This window comes from Vanacampus margaritifer, chromosome 13 (assembly GCF_051991255.1).
Source record: "Vanacampus margaritifer isolate UIUO_Vmar chromosome 13, RoL_Vmar_1.0, whole genome shotgun sequence".
Taxonomy (NCBI): Eukaryota; Metazoa; Chordata; class Actinopteri; order Syngnathiformes; family Syngnathidae; genus Vanacampus; species Vanacampus margaritifer.
Window position 1 is genome coordinate 14,152,548 of NC_135444.1, and position 21,707 is coordinate 14,174,254.

The 21,707-nt window shown below is 40.0% G+C and overlaps 2 non-coding genes across 2 annotated transcripts; both read right to left on the minus strand.

The window, feature by feature from the left end:
* Positions 1-5,058: 5,058 nt before the first annotated feature.
* Positions 5,059-5,130, minus strand: trnaq-uug (transfer RNA glutamine (anticodon UUG)). Its single transcript has one exon. It is a non-coding gene; the product is annotated as a tRNA-Gln (tRNA).
* A 247-nt stretch (positions 5,131-5,377) lies between these two features.
* trnaq-uug (transfer RNA glutamine (anticodon UUG)) lies at positions 5,378-5,449 on the minus strand. Its single transcript has one exon. It is a non-coding gene; the product is annotated as a tRNA-Gln (tRNA).
* Positions 5,450-21,707: the final 16,258 nt, after the last annotated feature.

Sequence of the window (21,707 nt, forward strand, 5' to 3'; positions counted from 1 at the left end):
AATCGTGTCATGTTCTTGTGGTTCAATAAAAACAATAAGGGCAATGGCGAAGAGTCACCAACTGATTTTAAACATAGAAGGGCCAAAACATGCCTTGTGAAAATTAAACTGCACTAAAAAAAAATAGCCACCAGAGGGTGCTAAAACTGCACGGATGGAAATCAACCTCACTTTTTTAACAGATGTTCTGCTTTTAATTTCGTGACATGACGACGACGATATGGTCACGTTCTCAAAAATGGGAAACTTTTCAATTGTTGTGGCAATTAGACATCCACATGCTAGTTATGTTTATTTAGAATTATGATCATGAGGATGTATTTGGAAAAAGTTCTCCCCTTTTGGAGCCAAAAAGTTTGCAAACCCCTTTCTAAAGTAATGTGCGTTAGTGAGTGTGTTCTCTCGCTTTGCGCTAAAGTGTTTCCCAACGACAAGCACATCTTGCACCACCCCAGTCATGAGGACGTTGATGAATTGGTTGGAAGGCGAGCCACAATTAAGATTGGATCAGGATAAAGGTACAAGCTAAATGATTTTCATGAGCGCCACCAAAACATTCCTTCACCGAGTGGCCCTGCCTTCCCAACGCGGGAGGAGTTGGCTTCCGTAAATTGTTTGTGCTTTTAATTAATGACTCTGACATGTTTGTGGGTGTGTATGTGTGTGTTTACTGCGTTTGTGTGAAGTAAAGAAGACAGATGAGCTGTGAGGCTCATTAAAATGTGAAGAACAGACACAGGATCCTTCCTTTTTTTCTCCTTCTTGGAGTTGAAAAACTTCTGCTTTTAGAACATCCGCTTTCAAAATCAGCTGAATGACGGTTTCCTAAAAAGTGTCTCATTCAAGTCTCAACTGGTTCTGCTTTTTAGTCTTGCTCAACACCACTGTAAGTTTATTATAGTATGTAATCCATTAACCGGGATGTTTTCCAGGCATCCCCGGGAGCCACCAGGGGACTCGGGTAGTCCGCAGAAATTTATGAAGAAAAACAAAAACAATCTATTTTTAAATCTACAAACTCTTCCAAACACATTTGGGGAAATGTGTCATGGTGGGATGAAACTATGATTGAACACTTTGGTCAGAATCCCAAAAGGCAACTGATGGATAGGATGAATTATGATTCCGAATAGGGTTGCTTGATTATGAAGAAAATATGAATCACGATTATTTTGGTAATAATTGAAATCACGATTAGGACGATCATTTATTTTTGGGGGGAACAAAACAAGAAAATGTTTAAAATTATTAAGACAAATCAAATTATTTGAAACACTAACTATGCAAGTTCATTTTAGATGAAACAAAATATATTAAATTATTTGTTTTAACATTTAAAAAGGTGCAAATGTATCAATTTAAACAACTCAACCAACTCAAAATTTGTATTAATAATATTTTTTTGTACGATAATGATGATTTTGTAATTGTGAAGTGTAATAATTGAAAGTCAGCTGTAGCACAAAACGTTTAGGCTAGAAAACAACAAACAAAACAAAAATCGCATGAATAGCGTACTAGAACACCTGAGCTTAATTTGGAGCTGATTTTAGACACTTTAAATGATGGCAGACGTGTGGTTACTCCCATTTACTATGAGTTCATGCAATTAGTTAATTTGAACACAATTAATTTGAATACATTACTCAATTATAAGGGAGTGTACACACTTATGCAACAATATTATTACACTTGCTATTTTTATTTACCCACTTTAATTTAGTCAGAGTTTATAGCTCACTTTCATAGTGGAAACAGTTTTAAATGACTTATCTTTGTCTCATTTTGTTCCATCACCAAAATGAAAGATTTTGAAAAAGGGGTGTGTATACTTCTTAAATTAAAGTAAGAAAAGGAGAGTTAAATTAATATTTCTCTGATAGTTAAAACTGGGCATCATTATTCTGGTAATAATGTAATGAAAAATTTACTCAATGACAGAAAAAAAAATTGTTTTTAATTTTTTCAAATTTATTACTCCTTTTTTAGCACAATTTAGGGTTACTTTATTAATTTTCATGAGTTTCATGAGCAAAGAAAAAAAATGTTGCATCAAAATTATATGACGATACGTGCTTTTCAAAGAACATTTCGTTGGACATGACTTTTTTCGCAATTTTTTTTCGCATTATTATCGGATCAAGAAAAAGATACAAAAAAAAAGTTATATTGAAAAGTGATTGTTTTAGGATCACTGGCTACCTGCAGGAAGCGGTTTCCTTAGTGTTCATGCTAATGTGAAACACAAACACACTAGTAAGCTGAACACTAAACCCAAATTTTCCATTTTATTCCGATCAGGTTTCTTCAACATCGTTCCAAAACCAACATTTCCCTTTCCTGTGACATTTAGATAGCATTACTAAATTGACGCACAGCGCTCCAATTAGATTTGCTTGGAGCACAAGAACACAAACATTTGTTCACATCATCCAAATTCCTACTGTGGAAAAGTCTTTGTTTGTTTGCACCACGGGATGTTGAAATGTGTCTTTGCCGCAGTAGTTGGCTCTTTTTTTTTTTTAAGCAAAAGTTCCAGGCAAGAAAAGTGCTGAGAGACAAACTTGGTTTGATGTTTCCTTGAATAATTTTAAGGTTCTTTAAATTTCGTATCTGCTAAAGGATTTCTCAAACTGCGTAACGGCAACACAGTGTTGAAATGTATCTCGTGACTCTCTAGACGAGGCTGACATTTTTGCTCGTCTGATATAAATTTGATTAAATCCATTAGATCTTGTCCAAAATCGTTATATGATAATAAGCATGCTCCAGAAGTTAATAATACTTTGTAGTCATGACACAAGGAAAGCAAACATTTCTGAACACTGCACATTGACAGTTTGCAACTTGCGCAGTGTCTTTCTGTGTGTGCATGTGTTTGTTTTCACATGCTCAAAGTGAAGCCACTAGTGTGACAGAGGCCAAGAAGGGGGATGAGAAACACAGTGTGGGTGGGAAACCTTTTGACAAAGTTCCCCATTTTCACAAACAAAAAAAAAACTTGTTCCCGTTATGAGTCACGTGACACGAGCGAATTACTCAGAAGACGACCGCTGTCGCGCGAGTTTGCATTTCCACCCCCCTGACTGCTAATGAGGGGGGGAGTGGCCGCCACCGGAGGCGTCTGGGCTCGATTACCATATTAATTAGCTCGTCCTTTGACCAACAAACACAGCAGCCAAATGTCACCGCGCTCACATCGGCCATAGGAAACAATTAGTGGAAGTCGTTATTGTTTTAGCAATGCCGTGTTTGTCCAGCACCGTTTCCCGTGGCCTTAGTGCCGCCCACTCCTCGGCTACTGCTCCCCACCTTGAGCCCTCTTACTTGTCAGAATCGTCCCATGACAACACAAACTGCAGATTTTTTTTGGCGGCCTTTCTGAGAAGTCAAAATAAACTGAAATAATGTGGTTACACAAGTGTGCACACCCTATGCTAACAGAAGAAACCAATCACGTGCAAATTTACAATAGATTGGAGGCAGTATACACCTGCCAGCATAAATTCCTGCTGTTCTAGTAGGCTTCTTTTTTTTTTTAGAATCAAAGATGATCTTTTGTTTTGATTGTGTGTTTTCCTGTATACTGACATAGTCACTCCACAATGTAACACAAGGTATGTTCTAGGTAGGTTTACGAGTTGTTGTTTTTTATTCCGCCCAGTCTATCCAGATTCTTGCTGTTTATCTGCATTTCTCCCCTTTGTGTTTTGTGATCTCCACGTTTGCTTGACATTAATTGTAATTTACCGAGAACATTGTGTTTGCACAAATAAATGCCTCCCCTAAATAGACGGCTCCTCCGTTTGCAGTTGAATAAATAAACGCCCCCGGCCGCTATTTGCGTAACTACGGTGTATGGTTTTGTAAACAATGAAACATTTTACAGTCTTTGTTTTCTTTGTGATTGCACCTAAAGCCTTTGTGTATTAAGTTGGGATGCTGACAGGAAATACTTGGCCTTGTATCTTTCCTTGCCACACCTTTGTCTCATTACGCTAATGGATGTACGGGGTTACGCAAACACACAACAGTTGGTCAGAATAGGGTGGAGACACAATGTGGTTACACTGTGTGGAATGAAAGCTTCTACACAATGGAGGACTTAGTGCAACAACCTTAGATGCAATTTCCTGAGCTCGGTTCTTTTTTATCAAGACTTATCTCGACATGATGGAGTTGTTGGGCAGGCAGAGTGAATCCTTTCCTGTGCTGTAACTATCTTGTCCTTCTGTCTGCCATCTGGGCTGGAAGGTCATGCGCAAAACCGTTTGTGGTGCTGCTCCAAAACTCACGCAGAAATTGCTTTGACATACATTGCAGGTTTATGAACTTGACCTGTAGTAATAATTTTGTCCGATTAAATATGAATTATTAGGGCTGCTAAAACCAATATTGTTACTATACTAGAATTATTTATACCTAAACATTCTTTCTATATTATTTATTTATGTACAGTTAATAATTTGTCACCCCCGATAATGTTAGTTTGTATTCATGGTAGGGGTGTTGTTTTGTACATTTTGCTGGTTAAAATGATTTTGAAACTGTAGTAAAGTAATAGTAAAATAAAAACCCCAGTTGATGGCAGATATGGCTCCACGCCTGGATTTGCGAAGCGTCTACTTGTGGCCCCTGCACGATCGGTGGCGCAGGCGCAGAAGGTTGCTAAGTACGGCAACTGGACACAAGATACTGAAAGGGACAATAAATCTGTTCCAGGAAAGTAACCAAAAACTTGAGGTTCCATCTAGAATTGAACTTGGATCATTGGATTCAGAGTGCTCACCATTACACCATGGAACACTGGTAGGTTAGCTAGGATGGACATACATTTTTGTTGTGCTGAACATAAGGTACTGAGCAAATACTGTTTTAGGAAAGTGACCAAAAATTTGAGGTCCCACCAAGACTTGAAATCAGATCACTGGATTCTGGAGTCCAGAGTGCTCACCATTACACCCTGGAACCCAGGCAGGTACTGTAAGAGGGACATTTGGTTTTAAATGGGCTGCACACAAGATAAAACATGGTGCCAGCTAAATCTGAAGATCAAATAGGTCCCACCGAGAATTGAACTCGGATCACTGTATTCAAAGTCCAGAGTGCTCACCATTACACCATGGAACCCTGGCAGGTTACCTAGGAAGGACATACAGTTTCGGTGCCCGGCACACATGGTACAGAGAAACCAAAATCTGGCCAAAGACAGTGACCAGACATTTGAGGTCCCACAGAGACTTAAACTCGGACCACTGGATTCAGAGTCCAGAGTGCTCACCATTACACCCTGGAAGGTACTGTAAGAGGGACATTTGGTTTTAAATGGGCTGCACACAAGATAAAACATGGTGCCAGCTAAATCTGAAGATCAAATAGGTCCCACCGAGACTTGAACTCGGATCACTGGATTCAAAGTCCAGAGTGCTCACCATTACACCATGGAACCCTGGCAGGTTACCTAGGAAGGACATACAGTTTCGGTGCCCGGCACACATGGTACAGAGAAACCAAAATCTGGCCAAAGACAGTGACCAGACATTTGAGGTCCCACAGAGACTTGAACTCGGACCACTGGATTCAGAGTCCAGAGTGCTCACTATTACACCATGGAACTGTGACAGGTACTCCAGGGGGGGACATATAGTTTCATATGGGCTGCACACAAGTTAAAAGTGGCAACATGGTGCCAGCTCAGTCTCAAAACAGACTAGGTGCCACCGAGACTTGAACTCGGATTACTGGATTCAAAGTCCAGAGTGCTCACCATCACAGCATAGAAACCAGGCGGCTCACCTCGAAAAGATATACAGTTTTGTTGTCCTGAACATAAGTTACCGAGCAAATGCTGTTCCAGGAAAGTGACCAAAAATATGAGGTTCCAGCAAGAGTTGAACTCGGATCACTTACCATTACAACATGGAACCCTCACAACTAGCATAAGAGGGGTATAAGGTTTAAAGGACTTCATACATGGTTCTGCAGAACATTTTCTCGGATCTAAATAAAAAAAATATAAATAAAAATTTAATGTGACGCTGGATTCAGGGAGCACAGAGATCACCCGTGCACCAAGGAACCCTCACTACTCTGGACAAAAGGTTCTTAGGTTCATGGATTCATCATTCTACTTGATTACCAGTTGAGTAGAAGCACCTGTCGCAGTTTTTTTTTTCTGGACTTATATTTGCCATCTGCCTGAGCTATGATCTATGGATGAATTTTCTATGAAGCTTGTCCTCTTTGGGGTTGCAGCTTTGGGCGGTGAGAGGCAGGACACACCCTGGACTGATCCCCAGTCAGTTGCCTCCGGGCACGTATAAACAACCATTCACAACTACGGGGAAATTTCGAGTCTTCTTTGTCACTTCTGATAACTCCCCATAGTGAACAGTTGTCGAAAAATCTGAATCACAGATGCCATTATGTTCGACCTTGGCCATGAATCAAAAGGAATAGCGGACACTTGTTGAGTATTCAATCCCGCAGCGGGGGTGTTTCCGCTTTCTTTTCACAAAAAGTCTTCTACCGCAGGAAGTTCACACATTGTTCACTATTAATGAAACAAGATGAGAAAATATGTGATTTCTACCTTACGTTTCAACAGGAGGACGTTTTGCTGTGGAAGGATGATGGTCTTTGCACGGCATGCAATTGCAAAGGAACAACAAGGGAAGAAAAAAGAAAATATAGGGAGGGTTGCAGTAATATGAAGCCATCCTTGAGGGACTTTGAGCTACATTAAGGGAAGTGCAGCGAGAGAGTGGGCTGTTTATTCACTGCACACAAGCTGCCTCCCTTCAGGGCTTTCTGAGTCGAGCTTGTCCCCATCGCTACCTCGGCTCCCAGCCTCCAGAAGAAGAAAAAAAAAAAAAACGCCCCACGCTTTTAGGCTCCGCCCAGCCAGGGGGGAACTGCAGATGGGAAGAGAGTGTGAGAAGTCCCTTTCCCTCAGCTGGAGCGAAAACAAGCGCCTACTAACTCCCAGTCCAAATTGTTAGTTTATTCATCTCGCCTCCGTCTTGTTCATTGAGGCTGCACAGCTCCAAACATGCAGATGTGACACTTGAATAGGGCTACTCGAGGGCATCTGTGAGTAAAAGGCAAACGAAAATGAAATAAATGAGGAAAAGAGTGGTGGTTAAAGGCAAAGGAGAGAGCAGCCTGAGGGATGGAAATATTTCAAATAGTGGAGAGATTGTTAGTGCAATGTGGGGGCGCCGCTTGTCAGTGTGGCCCCGGTCCCAGGTGCCCTCCTGTTTCATGGCTCTCGCACAGCCTGTCAGGGAAAACAGCCGAGCCGTGCAGACAACTGCGCTCGGGGAGGCTGCGGGGGCGACGGCAGAGGAAGAGCGACTTTTTGTTTTCCATTTGGCGCTTCGTCTCTATCAGTGTTCCCGGTTATACCGCCAGACGGTCTTCGTTTCATTCCCGGGGTCTTTTAAGGGCCGCGCGAGAAAAAAGAAAGTGCAGTGGTGCCTTGAAATAAAGAATTTCATTCCTTGTGTGGCCACGCTTGTGACTCAAAACTTTTACAAGTTAATGAAGATGCCATTAAACCATTCCAGCCTTCCCCCCAAAAAGCATTGTTATTTTAATGTGTTAGCATGATTACGTGAATCCACGTGAACCGAAACAAAATAGCCGATATGAACAGTTCAGACACTTTCCATAAACCAACCTACCCTACCCCAAGTTATGTTACTTAGTACTTAGTACTGTACTTATATGTTCACAGTCACACCGTTTCTACTGGTCCCTTACTAGTAGGGATGTAATGATATCCAAACATCACGATACGATATTATCCCGATATGAAAGTCACAATACGGTTGGCGAAATATAAAAAAAAGGTCACCAATATTGTAAAAAAAAATGAGCTCATACTAAAAAAACAGCAAATACATAACAGCAATGCATATAATCAACCTACAATCTCTAATAACACTTTATATTGAGGCACTTACTTGCTAATGCACGCACACTTTGCGTTCCTCCACATATTGACTCGGTTCACAAGCATATTGCGTTCCCGTTCATCTGATCATTACCGTGGATTTTAAACATAGAAGGGCCAAAACATGCCTTGTGAAAATTAAACTGCACTAAAAAACTAACCGCCAGAGGGAACCCATTGGGGTCATAAGTTGAGGACTACCTGTATTGCTGTTATCGTTACATCAGAGCTTACCAGTCTTCGTATTACTAGCGTAACTGACGTTAGCTTAACCTGGCCTTGTGGGTTTTGTAGTGACAAATAAAGTTGTGGGTATTGCGTCTTCATTCTGTGAGTTGTCCTATTTTAGCCATATCAACAATCACAAGATATGTAATAGAGATAACTTAATTTTAAGTAATGATCTTTGGAGCTGCTGTCATTGCTGTCAGTGTTTCGGTAGCCACTTTGCACCAACGCTGGCTAGCTTGCCAGGTTGGCGCAAATGCTTTCTTTCTTTCTTTCTTTTTCTATGACTGTGAGCACTAGTGTCTGTTTATGTGTGTTGGTGCACTGCTTTTAATCAATTTGTTATTTACATGCTGTTTGGCGTTAGCATTAGCGGATTGAAAGGCTAAGCTATGTAGTCATTTTCAATACACAAGGTTAATGTTTGTTTTAAATGCTTTATTTTGTTTCTATGAGTGTGAGCACTCATTTGTCTGTTTATGCGTGTTGCTGCACTGCTTTTAATTACATGCTGTTTCGCGTTAGCTCTAGCGGATTGAAAGGGTAAGCTATGTAGTCATTTTCAATACACAAGGTTAATGTTTATTTTAAAACTTTTGTTTTGCTTTTCCACACGTGTCAACCCGCAACGTTTCATGAAAGAAGCAAATAGCACACTTTTAACACAGTAAAATTGCCACTCAAAAAATAGACACAAAAAAATCTGGCTTTTATAAGTCAAGGCACTAGCTAATAATTCTTGCTTTTGTTGGCTGGCTGAGAAGAAATTGCGACCATGAGATGATTTGAGCGCCACTCTGCAATAATGCGCAACGTACCCTTTAGACATTTTCAGGGGAATTAGCCTAGTTTGCAAAATGTCATGGCCATCGCTCACCTTATTCTCCCCTGTTAGCGTGTGACCTTATTTCTCTTATCTGTGGCGGCCATGCAGGACCTCTGCTCATCTGCGGGTGTGTGTGTGTCACTCACTTGTATTATCGCTTCCATTCACACAATGTGGATATTTTCATGTTTGGATGCCAGGTTTCATTGGTTTGCTGTTGCTATTTTGAAAATAGTGTCGCGTGTCGATGAGCTCCATGTGAATTTGATGTCAATATAACGGGGAAAGTCATAAAAGCTGCAGCTTTAAACTCAACATCCGAATCACAATGCATTTTTGATTTTTTTGGGGGGCAATTTAAATTCCAAGGAGGTTTTAACTGTCTCATTTGAATTATTTACTTGCGGGTTTGATGACGAGACCAGGGAGCAATTATTGATCAGAGAGATTTAGGGCCTGTTGGCTGAGCTAAATGGTTACTTGAAGTTCTCTTAGGGCCGTCGCTGAACTACACTCAACACTCACGCACGTTTGCGGAGTTCTGACAAGATTTCACGAGCGGCTAAGATTCGGCTACTAGATTTGCGGCAATTCAAAATTGGAATCACAGCTACACGATGTGACGGCGTCGCAAATTATAGCTAATCAAAATGCACTTCAGCTCTCACACAGGCGAACACCGTGCGCGCCAAGTGATAGAAATAGTACACGTATTGTATTTTACACTAATACTTAACCATATTTATCATTTCATATGTACCTGTGGATGAAATAGTAAAAATAAAAATAAAAATATACGCATGCATTGTTTGTATTCAAAATGCAGTATCCTCATTTTTCCTCTTTATTCTTGCCCATGTTATGTTTGTTTCATACAGTCAGAAAAAAAAATTCTACTCTACTTTTCATATTGCTTTTCCAAATCAAGATCCTCCTAAGTGTGCATTGAGGATGTTTGGTAGCAGGTGCGACAGAGGGTCACCTCAAAGGGCCCAAGGCCAGCGACCTTAATACTGGCTCAGACTGCTACACGTCTGCCGTGATGATGATGATGACGATGATCCAAGGAATGGTGCACGCGGGTCAATGAGGGTGCTGGTATATGGCATATAGTGAAGGAGGGGTTGGGAGGGATCAATACATAATATCTTACAAATTGAATTCGACCTGGATCAACCCGGAGGGCGTGTGTGACCGGCTGAGAAGTGTGGACGAGAGCGCAGTAAATCCTACTGATCAGTGTCGAGGTGGGTGGGGGGTTAATGGGAGGGGTTTTGGTAGGAGGGCATATGCGGTAGAAGGTGCAAAGAGCTGCCTTTTGACAGAGGGGGGGCGAAGAAATACAGGTTTATCGCCTCCAGTCGGCCCCTGGGGGCAAGGGAGTTACTGATTGTGTTGATGGGGGTGGGGGGGGGTCTCTTTGTGTTATTATCATCAAGAGTCTTCACCCCAGTCTTGTCCCTTGTATGGTCATTTCTGTCATCTTATCTCCTAATGTCTATTTACGTCCATGCATGAGCGCTCACACAGAGTGGAGCATTGTAAAGAGTATTAAAGGTTGTGATGCTTTGCTCTGTCAGCGCCAGTAATTAGCTTCAATTACAGCGGTGAAATCCAGAGCAAAGACCTCTACCAAGGTGAATAAAATGGTATTTGTGTTTGTCTGTGCAACCACTTTGTGGCTATTTGGGCTTTCTGCGATCAGAAATGTGCGCTATGAAAAGCTATAGAGCTACATTGAATTTTTTTTTTAATAGACAGATGGAAGTGATTTAGTTAAAATGTTTAGGTAAAATTGTTTATTTAATAAAAAATACAAAAATGAATTATGTTTTCAATTTGAGAAAAAAACAATTAATTTAATAACTAGAAAATATTTTATATTTGTGCAATAATAATTAAGCAGTAAAATCCATCTGTTTTTATCCATCTCAGGGGGCGGCCATTTTGTCAATTGCTGTCGACTGAAAATGACATCACAGATCAGGACTCAGGTAATGACCAATCAGGGCTCATCATGCAAATGCCACATGACTAAACTAAGAAAACAGGTGAGCCATAATTGGTCGTTACCTGAGCCCCCCCATCAACTGTGATGTCATTTTTCGGTCAACAGCAAGTGGCAAAATGGCCGCCCCCCCCCCCCCCCCCCCCCCCGGAGATGGATAAAAGAGGGTGGATTTTAGACTCATGGGGGTGCATAGAACATATTATTGTCAAGATTTTATTTTACTTGACTTGAAATTAAATACACACCAAAAAAACTTAATGTATGTAAAAAAAAATTAAATGCTTTATATACTTTTAAAAGAAATGTTTCATATGGTAAAATAAAGTTAACAACATGAGGAGGTAAAACCAAAATGAGTCAATACAGTTTTGTTTTACCAATTTTCAGAGGAAAAAAACAGCTAATTTTATTCAGCAAATATTACAGAACCTTTATTTATGTAAATGCTCAGTGGATTAAAGAACGGACCCAGCAGGATGTTGCCCGCAGGCTGTAGCAGCTGGTCAATAAAGGTGGCCTTTTCCTTGAAGACAAAAAAAAAATATATATATATATATATATATATATATATATATATATATATATGTTATTTTTATTTATATTGTTACATATTGTAAAATATTTAATAAATACATAAATAAAGATGAGTAAAATTGTATTGTTTGAAATGAAGACGCATTAAACGTTTGACATGTGCAGTAGCAAATTTGAGTTGAAATAAAAAATACACACTGTAGCATAAAAAAAACGAGTGTGATATTGATTTGGTCCTTTTTCTGCCACTAGATGGCATTATTGCATTTGTAAGACATTGGTGACAGCTCAGTGCATTTTTCTCATCATATTAAGAGCTATCCAATCTTTAACATTTTTAAAATTATAAAACACAACTTGACCCCAGTCTCCACAAATATATGCATTATTGTTAAATTTATTACTGCTAAATTTTGACATGGACGTGTCTGCTGCATTGCGACTGGAATTCCCCCAGTACAGGCTTACCAAGTACGGGGCGGTCAATAATCACGCGATAAAAAAAAATATTAGTGGCATTAAAAGAACTTTAAATTAACTGAACAATAACACACTAATTTTGACATCCCTAATATTAATTAAACATTAAATTGTGATGATTTTGTTGTTTTTAGCCAATACCGTAAATCTGATTCTCATATTTTCTATTTTAATGTAGTAAGCTATGGGAAACACGACACATTGTCTTTCTAGTGTATTCTTTGCAAGAGAGAGAACAAATACACACAATGCTCTATAGGTCTTATGTCGTACTTACTGTATATTCAACACTGAGTTGGATCGTGATCATAAACTTACAACAAACTTATCTGGAACAGTTCATTCGAAAATATCCTTCTCTAAATGAGCCACATGCTGCTTCACCAAGTGACAAATGTATTATTTGACTACATATATCCATGAAACACTTTGCATACTTCCTACTCACTGACTGACTGACAAAAAATATGCTTGGCTGAGGTAATAACGCGTACCTGCACGTGTCTGCGGTCGCTTATTGTCTGCCGCTGGCGGGCAAAGGTCGCGGTCAATGTGAAAAACTATCTGCACGGCGGAAAAGCCCGCCGCTCAATTCGAAGGCCCTCCGCTATCGCCCCGGCTTGGATGACACGGGGGCCGGCACGGGTGTCGCTTACACGGGAGGCTCGGCGCACCGCCAGCCCGCCGAGGCGGGGGCCGCATTTATTTGAGGGCGTCTAATTGACATGTCGGGATCGATGGCGCAAAAGAAAGCTTTTCTACTATACCCCCCACTCACTACTAGCTCCACATGCTGGGGGGCTGGTTGCAATATCAGTCACGACCGTACCAGTGAGCTGAAAAACACTTGGCCCCCACCCGTCCCTTTAACCCCCCTCACACAGATGGAGACAGACACACACATTCTGGGAAACGGACACCAGAACGACCTCCACAGCGGCAGGCGATCGAACGGGCAAAATTCCTTATTGATCATCACCCCTCGCTGTTTAGTGGGGAGGGGGCAAGGCAGGCTGCATAGCGGGGAACGCAGCTTTATCGATATTATACTACGGTTGTGTTCTGAAATTTCCCCTATGAAAAAACTTGGTAGAAATTGGCATGACGCCTCAAAAATTTGTTCTGTCGTGCTTGAAATGTGTTTCAGATGTAACGCATGAAGACGATTATAATGTCTCATACATGTTTGTCCTTAGTATAATAAAGCTGATGGATCATTTTCTGATTGTCTTCATGGTCTGGATTTAATGTGGTGGCTAAGAAGCTAGCTAGCTAGAATAAGATTCATTCCCATGGACCATTTTTCCATTTAAAAAAAAAAAAACTAATATAACTTCTGTTGTTGTTGCAGTTTTTCATTTGTTGTGACATTAAATTTACATTAAAACAAATCAGAAAATTATCATCCACTTTTTCATGTTTTCATTTTTTGATTGCCAATTTCCTGACTTAAAAAAACGAAATATCCAATAATTTTTCTTTGTGCCTTTCAACATTGTCTCATCTGAATTAGGGTCACAGAAGGAGTACATCCTGGAAGATATAGACCGATTTTTTTCAGGGCCGACACCGATCTCGATTATTAGTAGCCAAGGAGGCAGATATTCATTTTCACAAAAGGAAAACATTGGCGTCAACATTTTCTAATATACAAACTCCTACTCTTAACTTTGTTGATAACTTTGAACACAGTTGCAAATTGATCTGTCATCAGCTGTACTGTTAGATTCTTCAAAAAGGGTGGTGCGGATATTCGTCAAAATGCTGAATATCTATGCCAATAATCGGCCCAGCTGATAATCGGTCTATCCTTAGTCGGCAATCAATCACAGGGCATGTATTTACTACAGTAGGAGGTATGTTATAGGACTGGTGTCACGAAAGATAGAAAACTAAAAACTATGGATTTTTATTCCCAACGCCCTGAGCATCTGACAGTTCCTGGCCGAACCGAACAGAGCTTCGCCATGTTGGCGCAACCTTTCGACTCAAGATTTACGTCGATTTCTTTGGTGACACTTTTACAATTACAATTCCGAATGATCTTAAATGCGGGAGTCAAGATTTATCTACAATTGAATACAATTTCAAAATGTCAACAATGGCTCAAGTGAACCTAAAAAGAAACATTTGAGCCAAAATGTTCATATATTAAGTATATAGCCCTTAAAAGGGATTATAATGACGTCACTTGCCAGGAGGCAGTGGCACCTGTCCCTTTGCTATAGAGATCACAAAGTACCTGTGGGATGATGATGGGGAGGAGAATAGGTCCACATGATTGCAGGGCTGAGACTGCACAAGGGCAGATGTTTGTCTTTGGTGGACCCCCCACCATTGCACACATTTGCATACATTTGCATAGAGGCACACGCCATCCCGGAAGATCCCTCCCCTCTTGCACGCGCCTTATTTACAATAATCCCCCGCGTGCACACTTGACACACACTCGGGTCACCCTACCCCTCACCTTGCAATGTAAATAGGATTGTCGTCTATGGGTTGAGACTTAACGCGACCCCTCCTCCATCAGCTTTTTACAAAGCACCTACAGGTTCCACAATGGCAAATACGATAGGACAAATGTTAATGTTGAAATCATAATGAGTTTGTATAAGCTTTCAAATTGCATGAGGATTCCTAATTCTAGCAAGCCCAAATTACAAAGCTCACATCCTCTTTGTAGTGTTTTTTAATGAGGCAGAGTGATGACTTAAACCATGAGGGACTCCTCTACTCGGACACGTTTTACTCTTTTTTTTGACAGGCGCTGGTAATTGGTGTTAAAGAAAAAAAAATGAAGGAAGAAAAGCTCTCTAGTTGGCATAAAGTACAAGCGTCATTGGTGGATGCAAATGGATCAGCTGCATCCAATTGCCGGCACTCAGTCGAGATAATTGCAGGGACGCGTTAAACGCTTCGGCCCCTGCGGGCGTCGGAGGAGCCGACGTCTTGCATTTGAGCCATGACCTAAATATGTGACAGCGTGATATTTGTGTCTAGTGGCGACCCTCCTTTGTTGGGCCATCATAGTCGGCCCCCAGATCCCAGTGTGGACAACTCATCCGGGTGGGGGTTTTAATTGGTTTGGTCTCCACTATTTTCAAATGAGTGTAATAATAACACAATGGAACCTTAGAATGCAGCCACAATTTGTCACAGGGATTCAATTTATTCGCATTTTATCGCTTTATTTCCCAATGGCAAACATTTCGTCAGGTTTCGTTCAAGGTTGCAAACGTTCACCAAAAACTGTTGGTGAACATCTTGACCACCTTGAACAAAGCCTGATGGAATATTTATATCTGCTATCTTTCTGGAGATGACCTTGACCTTGGAGCTAACTTAATTTCGTCAATGAAAACTAAACAAAAATAATTTCGTCAATGAAAACTAAACAAAAATAATTTTGTCAACACACATTTTTCACCCAACTATAACTAGACTAGACTAGAGTTACCCTCATTGATAAACAATAACTGGGACTAAATCAGTATGCATTACTTCACTTAATAAAACTGGACTAAAATCTATGGACATTTTAGTTCATGAACAAAATTACGCAAATTAAGACGCAAATTATTTGATTTTGTAAAATCTTGTCTCTGCTAATCTGTCACTGTGACCCCTTTTTTTTCAAATCTGCAGCTAGCAAGTGCAACATGCACCAACCACATGGGTCAGGCGGGCGGGGGATTCACGATGAAATGTTAAAAAAAATTATTTAAAAAAGTAAATTATAGTTGTAACATTAATCCAATGGCTAAAACGTTCCAGCAATAATGTTAATCCGATCGCTAACTAATGCTGGCTAATTTACTAGCTCGTAGCATAGAGTCCTGACTAAAACTAGACTCAAATGTAAACGGGTTTTTATTGACTAAAACTAGACGAATAAAATTGTTTTCTTGGACTAAAATAAAGACTAAAATGCTAGATTTATAGTCGACTAAATAAAAACAGCATGAGGTTGACTCACTATGATAAAAATTAACAATCGTGATTCAAATGGAGGCTAAATTTTAAAATGGCGGATAAAATTAACGCTAGTGCTAACCGGCCATGGAGTTATTCAGCCATTTCAAACCCTACGAGTGCAGACTAAGGACAATTTTATTAATCTCCAAGGTCTAAAAGGTGCAATATGAGTCCAATGGTCTTTTTGTGCATAACAAGCCATGAAGTAGATGGTCTGTACAGGGGTTAAACCGGTGATTTTGTTGTTATTAGCATCACTCGCTAACCGACTGAGCTAACCAGCCTGAAAACTGGAAAGCAGTTTCACGAAATCGTCAATGAGAAACCGCAAATTTCACATACAATATGGTCTGCTGTACAGTTCTGAGGTTTAGGGTCAAATCTCGGCTCTGGCCAGGCTTCTTCACCCAAGACAGTCACCATAGCTGGATGAAGATCCGGAGACCCTTTCAAGCAATAGCCAGACTACACTATTCGAGTTTAAAAAAAGTGGCAAATCCCGATTTTTGTTTTAGCCTTCATGACCCTTGATGGTTCCACTGCAGATTCTAAATCACTGAATATACAAACAATACAACACGCACACACACATGAATCTCTAAGCTGTACGAGATCCAGAAATGTGCAGCGACCATATTGCTAATTTGGCATTAAAGCAAGGAGCATTTGCATATTCATCAGTCACACTTCTTATACTCTGTGATTTTCTTAATGCTGTCACTTGCGCTTTGTCCTCCATAGTGCTTGTTGAACATATGGGGATTTTCCACCACAATGATTTTGTTGAAAGGACAATGCAGACAGAATTTTTTTGTTGCGTCTCTCGTCATTTTTGTGTGTGTGTGTGTGTGTGCGCGCATCCACCGAGCTTTGTGTGCAGCGCAGCTGCTGCCTTTGATTCAGTGCTACTAGAAGTGACGTCAAGAGCGCCCAGCGAGGCGTATTTCTCACTGCTTCGGGTTTCACTTTGTTACCATGGCAGCAGCTGCCACTTCCTGCCCGACTGGGTCTTCCTGTGCTCATTCATTTTTATTTTTATTTTTTGTAGCGTGCTTACTCCAGACGACTGTTTACTGTTTGTTTACCTTATATGGTGCTGCGTGCGTGTAGGGTTCCCCTTATCTGCCTGCACACAACAGCCATGTGCCAAGCTCCCAAATGAAGCATTGAAAAGTGCAGCCATTTGCACACAATTATCACCTCATACAGTAGAATGGAATGCACACAAAAGCAGCATAATTTGGTAATTTTAAGTTGGTAAAATTGCGCTGTGCATCCAATGTATTTAAGATGCTACGGTCTCAAAATGGCTGAATGTAGAGTGACCAAACGTCCATCCTGGCGTTTTTTTAATTTTTTTATCCAGTTTGCAAGCCAATTGTCTGGGCCGTGTGTATATCAATCATAAACCAATTAAAAAGGAATTAAACTGTTAAATCAGCAGGCATGTTTTCGTCATACCGGAACTACAACTACTTCCGCGTCTAAGAATCATGGGAAATGTAGTCCTACTACCCTAATGCTATGATTGCCGGACCCAATGCAAGCGGAGCTTTTCTGGCAGCATATTTCCAAAGTTACAATTCGTTACCGGCAACAACAAAAGACTGGACAGTGAAATTGGATTTCACTTCCCTTTCTTTTCTTTGATCCTTCCTCGGGTCTCCTGACAACCTCACGACTCTAGCTGGATTCTGAAGTATTCGGTTTAGGTGAACGGTATGGGATTTTTTAATAGGTTTTAGATGAACTAATAAGTACACACTCACACGCACACATGCACACACACATACTCACGCACATACAAAATAAAAAATTTAAAAAAATAATTTAAAAAGAGAGAGAGAGAGACAGCAATGATGATGACATGTCGAATCGGTAAAATTACCGAATGAACAATACTGAGCTCTCGAGAAGAAGAAGAAGAAGAAGAAAAAAATAGCATTTAGCATTAGCTAAAGTAACAACACAACCAGATTGACAAGCAGTTACAATTTTCATAAATAGTTTCTGGTTATTGTATATTTGGAATTATAGACCCCCCGGATTGTTTATTTAAAAAATGCGGTCACCCTAGTTTTATTTTAACTGGAAAATGACGAAAATGGTGGAGTTGTCTGTTCGATATCGACTTGAGTGCGGTCTTAGCTACTTTTGCTAAAACAGATAGCCCGCCCCACAACTTTGTTGTTATTAGCACCACACTCTAACCAAATGAGCTGAACTGCCATGTAAAGTATGATAGTTTCCATTGTTTTTTTTGTGTTTTTTTTTAGCAGCATCTGCTTTACTGGACAACCATTTCAAACCATGCTCAAGCATAGTGCAGTATACAGTCATGGCGCCCGCACAAATGCCTGTAAAAGAGTGCTAAATACGATACTTGAGTTCAGTCTGAGATACTGTCACTAAAAACCACTGGCTCGTACCGGGGTCAAACCCACAACTTTGGAATTATTAGTATCACGCTCTAACCAACTGAGCTCATCAGCCATGAAGGGTCAAACATCCTCATTAAAAGGTACATGGACTGAGACCAGTCAGCTACTACAGTCATCAAATTGTAGCTACCTTATTAATATTTAACCATGTCCACAGTGAGTCCAAGATGTCCATCTTGGATATGATTCCACACCAGCTGCAGAAAGTCACTATGTGAACCACTGCACTGCCACTTTTCTAGGGCTCTCATCTGTGAACACGTGTTTAAATGGTCTCAAGTGGACAAAGGCAACAAATGAGCATTTGGCTGTGATAAAAGCTCCATCTGCAGTGGGAACATATTTTTTTTGCAAAGACTTTTTTTTTGGGAGGGGGGGGTGATGTTTGCACGGTCAGCAGGGTCCTTGTTGTCTTTTGTCTAGTTTTTGTTTGTGCGAGGAACAGAGTGGCCGTCTGTTTTGAGACATTACCTGGTGGATATTTATGCAGCTGTGAGGAGAACCTTTGATATCCTTAAACGCGCACGCTAGTCCAGAGATAGCACACACACAGGCGCGCACACACAAACATGTACATACACATATGTGTTGCAATTGAAGGTGTTCAGCTGTCCAACGCCATCAGTGTGTACCCGTCTGCGAGTCTGTGCTCGACCTCGCAGCTTGACCCGGCGACACGGCCCAGAGGTCATGGTTAAAATAAACCTTGCAAACTGTGTAAACAGGATGTGTACACCCGCCCAGACATATGGCGCTCCCTAATCAAACGCCACGAATCTGAGCCGGGGTGAAGACATGGAAATCTGCTGAGGTTATGTGGCAGTCTAATAGGAGCTAAAGTTGTATTCAAATATCTGACTTTACAAAGAACCTTGTGTCCAGTCCAGAATTGGCTAATCTAAGTCCAGAAGCAAAAAGCCTGCCACTTTCTGGACATGCAACCTGTGGCTTTGGAGACACATGTGTCTTGTGGCTCCTACAAACAAATAAAAAATAAAAATAAAAATAAAAATAAAAATAAAAATAAAAATAAAAATAATAAAAAATAAAAATAAATAAAAAATAAAAATATATATATATAAATAAAAATAAAATAAAATAATAAAAATAAATAAAAAATTGTAAAAAATTACAATTTTTTCTACAGATGTGTTTGAAAAAAATAGATAGAATATTCTGTAAATGAATGAATGATTTAGATTTAAAACATGAATAATTAAATATTTTAAAAAAATGTCGGAGTCCAAATTTGTCAGAAAAGTGAAAAAAAAAAAACTAAACATATCCAAACAATCTCCAAAAAGGAAGAGGAAAAGCAGAAAATAACCAGAATGTACACAAAATTGTCAAATAAAAGTCAGAAAGTTGAGTTAAGAACGGACAGAAAATATTCAAAAAGTAATCGGAAAATGTCCAAGAACAAAAGGCAGAAAAATGCAAAAAATGTCAAAAAGGCAAAAAGATCTCAAAAATTACCATAAAATGCCCAAAAAACTGCCAAAAACGTAATTTAAAAAATGTATACCAAAAAAACAGAAACAAATGTAAAAAAAAAAAAAAAGTACAGCCATAAAATGTCCCAAATAGGAATAAGAGAGGTAGAAAATGACCATATGTCTATAAAATTGCAAAAAAATAAGCTTACAATCAGTATCAACTCATTTGCTCCCAAAAACGAATAAATGCGTTCTATTTTAAATGTTTTTAGTGTCCCAAAGACGTATTTATACGTTTTTATGGGTGTGTTTTTTATGCTAGAGCATACAGAAGGCTTTGATGCAGCCTCTCAACTTCAAAGAACGGTTGAAGAAATGGTAGTTATTACAAAAACGACCAGCAGGTGGCAGCAGAGTATAAGAGATCAACCAGGACCATGTTGGAAAAAAAACTAAATTACTCACAGTTATTAGATAGATTTGTGAATAATGATGAAACTAAGCTATATTCTATTGCTAATTGCTGCAAAACGGAACCTTTTTTTCCTGATTGTTTTATAGCAATAGAACACAATATTCTGTGGGCCTTGCAAAATCAGTCAAAATCCAGTAAAACAGCCAAGAGTGAAGGTGATTGCTTCAGTGAAAATGGCTTGGAGTGAATGAGTAAATTGTGACAGCAGCTATCATGTAATTCAGAAGACCTTGCATACTGCACTCCACTTTCTCTTCTTTTTTGTTTGTGTTTCTCAGTGTTTGGTACAGTCAAAAAGTATGGCTCCACCGAAAAGCGTGCTAATAATCACAAAAGTATACAGGACAATTTCAGTTCCCCGTTAACCATTCAAGTAAAAGCTATCTTATGTTCATCACTTAACAGGGATATCTCAGTCAACTCCTTCCCCCAGCAGGAAACAGCAGTTTTAATTGTGTGGGTTTAACATCTTGTCAGGCACCAGCTTCTAGGAAGCGGCGAAGACCGTTTGAACTAACAAAAAAAAAAAAGTCCTGTTTGATAGCAGATCTCACAGGATGTGTGTACGCACGTCTTTAAATCTGTAATTAGGGGCTTGATTATCCTTACTTGTATTTTATAAATTGTGATTAATTATGACCTTATTTATATCCTGAAATCATTCACAGCTGAGAATAAAGATAATAATAAATGCCCGAGCATGACTGAAGTTGTGAGGTTCTACATGCATTATACTGGACTGTATTATTTTTTTATTGAACCACAAAAACATGGTGCGATTGTCAAGGAGGAACTGGATTGCCTGAAAAGAGGAAACGGGTGACAGCAATCTTATGCTTAGGGTGATGGGATGGAATAAAATAGTGTTTTTGAAACACAACATCTCACGGAAGCCGATTTCGCACATTTGTATTTCCTTCTAACAACGTTGCTATTTTCAGCCAATTAAAAATGGCTGATAGGTAGGCGTAGCGTTCGGCTGTCAGCGAGTGGAACGAGGTGAACGGATCCACAAACTGTAATCGCAAATTGCAGCGCGCTCGTCGGCGTGCGTGACTGCTGTTGACGTCAAAAATAAAACAGCGACGGAAAACAACACGTGTTAACAACCAGCGTGACAGGTAGGCTCGCTTTGCTTTGCCTTGCCGTGCGCAGCCAGCCCTCATTATGACAAGCAAGCGCAACAACAACAACAACACCCGGCGAGAGCTGATGTGGCGCGTTTGCATCAATGTGTGTGTGTGTGTATTTTGAATTTTGATCACACCGAGAAAACCCCCAACTCTTTGGAGATTCTCTTCATCTTGCAAGGAATCTCTCTCTCTCTCTCTCTCTCTCTCT